We start from the raw sequence: 3,198 nt of genomic DNA on the forward strand, positions 1-3,198 counted from the left end.
GTGAGCTTTCATTTCTTTTATTCTAAGACAAGATAAATAATAGCTTCTGCAATGTTAAACAGCACAGTAAGCAATATTAGAGCCAAGGTAAGGCATGCGGAAATACAAAACGTATGGGCCACACACAGGATATTTTAACATATTTACCATTTTTTTTTCTCCTAGAGTTTTTCTTTTCCATTCCCTCAAGCAGCTTGTTTCTTGTGATCATAGTTCAGGGACGAAACAGAACAGAAGGAGGAGCCTAAGAGCATCAAGGCTTGCATTCAAGGGCTTGTTCTCACCTGACTCCCATTTCCTGGATCCATGTGGGAATGGAAGGTGGGGCAGAAGTCAAACATTTGGTGAAATCTTATAAGATCAGTCCCCAGGAAGAAGAACTGTGTGAACTATGAACTTCTCCCTGCTCCAGTCAGGTACAGCATACAAACGAGACCTGTGGGTTTTATATTTTATTTTATTTTATTTATTTTGAATAAGCACTTTGGTGGAAATTAGGGCCATGTAAGAAATGGACTAGACACTATAACAAAGAGAAGGTATCTACAGTCTGACTTGCTCCTTCAGTATGTGCTTTGTAAGCCTTGGATTAAGCCACATGAGTTTACCCAGAAAAAGCAATAATGGGGACTTTGCTACCTGCTTTAGGCTTAGATTAAGTCAAAATTTAATATCATTTGGTACTGTGTTTTAAGTCCTGCATCTGCAGTCAGCAAACTAGTTAATAGTATATTAAAAGATGACAAAATTTTGTCAGACTACTTTAGGAAAATGCTCTTCTAAAAATTAGTGTTCTGTCTATCAGGACATTTCAGGATTAAAAAAAATGTTATGGTTTTGATCTATAAATAGAAATTGTTATCAGGCATAGGACAGGGAGATATCATAAGGAGTATGAAACCTAGGAAATTATTTTTTTCGCCTTACATATTCTGTATAGCTGGGAGCTTTTGTGATGGGAACAGCCCAAGACTGACATACTGAATCTTTGATCAGGTTTCCTCCTGGTTTCTGAAAATCCGTGTGGAATAAAACCTGCAGGATAAGGTAGTGGCTAAGGCTACTGGCCCAGGGCAAAGCTGTCAGAATTCATCCCTTGTCTCTGCCTTATTTAACTTGAAGTAGTCACAGTTGCTTGGTATCATGGTAGATTTGTTACTCTTCATATTCAAACTGTAACTAAGCATCCTAACCTGTAAGGCAAGGATAAAGCCTTTCTTCAGTCACATGGTTATTGTGAGAGGCAGGTGAGATGATTTATGAACGTTCTGAGAACTGATTCATATATGTGCCTGGGCTGATAAACAGGAACACATTGTAAGTGACTTTTGCTCTCTGGCCAACCATTCTAGCCCAGCTCCTTTTGCCATCTTGCAGATCCTATTTTAGATTGTATTTTACTTTCTTCGAATGCTCCAAAGATCAACACAAAACTGAACCTGAACTTCCTGATGTCTTACTCTGGAACTTCTTATAGAAGATGATAGATGAACACTCGAGACTGCTAGAACCAGAAACATGGCATCAACTGCTACAACCTGTTCATGCCCTTCCAACAGGTTCCCCTGCAGACAATCTATGTCCCTTGCTCTAACTTGCTGTCCCCATGTGGATGCTGGTTTCTTTTCTTCCTTGGCTCTACCCTCTCAGGGTCCAACATCTAAAACCCAGGTATAGGCTTAGATTTTCAAAACCTACTTTTAATAAGGGTTCACAAAAGCTTTAATCCCTCTTCTAGCCTACTGTCGAAAGGTAAGAGAGAAAGACGGTAAATAGGACAAGGGGATGTGGACTTGTTTAGAAGTAGCCTTGGAGCAATTCTAATATCAGTTGGTCAAGATATCAGCAGTCCAGTTCAGTAGTGTCAGGATACCAAATATGCCATGGAAAATCTAGCAGAAACCGCCAGGCCTCTGCAAAATTGACACCAGTCAGCACAAGAGCCCAGAATCAGCCAGCATGTCAGGAGACATTCTCTGCCATGCGTCTCTCTCAATGAAGTCAAGATCACTGAAGATGTGAGACGGATGAAGCATTGCAAAGCTAGCTAGCTATGCAAGTTACATCACTGTCTGTTGAGTCCTGTTTATACTCTCTTCAAACATCAGGTGTCCTTCCATGGATCTTGCCTCAGCAAAACACCATACCAGTCCGCATCACATGACACAACCAGAAACTTCCACTTCACCTAGGAAGTAGCTTAATCTTTTCATAGCTAACAGTTCTTTCTCTGTGTCTCAGACATCTCTAGTCCCAATCTCTCCTTTATTTTGGATATCCGAATGACTCATAAAAACACATCTTCACTAAAGGTGTTGTCATTTACCAAATGTAAATTCTCTCCCACTTCTAAAACAGGCAAAAATTTCAATCTGATTTTGACTATAACAAACTTCATTCAAAAAGAAGGTGGCTTAGCAGTTAAGAACACCGAATGGTCTTCCAAAGGAACAGGCTTTGTCTCAGCACTCACAGGGTGGTTCTCCACCATCCAACCATAACTCCAGCTCCAGTGTGTAAAATACCCTCGTCTGTCCTCCATGAACACTAGAATATACATAGTGCATAAGCGTACATGCAGGCAAAACACCCATAACATAAAATACAAATAGGTACATTTTTAAAAGTCCTGTGTCTAGCCTATTACAATTTCCAAATTAGTGTTTTGTGGGTAGGGAAAGGTAGGGAAGGCAGTTAAATCATCCCAATAACTTACATTCTGGGTCAAGTCCAAGGTTTCTTTCATAAGCCATGACTCTATTGATAAAAAACTTACTAGTTATTAATCACATTTCCCTGTATGAGGCCATGTTCCTGATTAAACTCAACTTCTTTTGATGTATTAAAGAGACTAAGGAAACCATTCTCTAGGTCCACTAACCTATGAATCCTAGATGAGTTAGAATTCATTATCTGATCTGAAATAAAGGGCCAGTTGGAAATATTTTTAGATGCTCCTTATTTTTGGTGACAAATGTTACCTTCATTCTAAAAGTAGGACCATTCTGTGTATGTCTAAACGTGGCAGCTTCCATTCAGGATGATTAAATCAGGGTGAGGAGTCCAGCTGTGCTAGAATCATCTAATATCATTGAAGTAAAGCATGGGTCATGCATGACTGAAGCTAAACTATTTGTGCAATGTATTTTGTAGACAGAGTAGTCCTGATGAGATGGAAAGGCATATAAGTTAACTTCT

This window comes from Arvicanthis niloticus, chromosome 2 (genome assembly GCF_011762505.2).
Source record: "Arvicanthis niloticus isolate mArvNil1 chromosome 2, mArvNil1.pat.X, whole genome shotgun sequence".
Lineage (NCBI taxonomy): Eukaryota > Metazoa > Chordata > Mammalia > Rodentia > Muridae > Arvicanthis > Arvicanthis niloticus.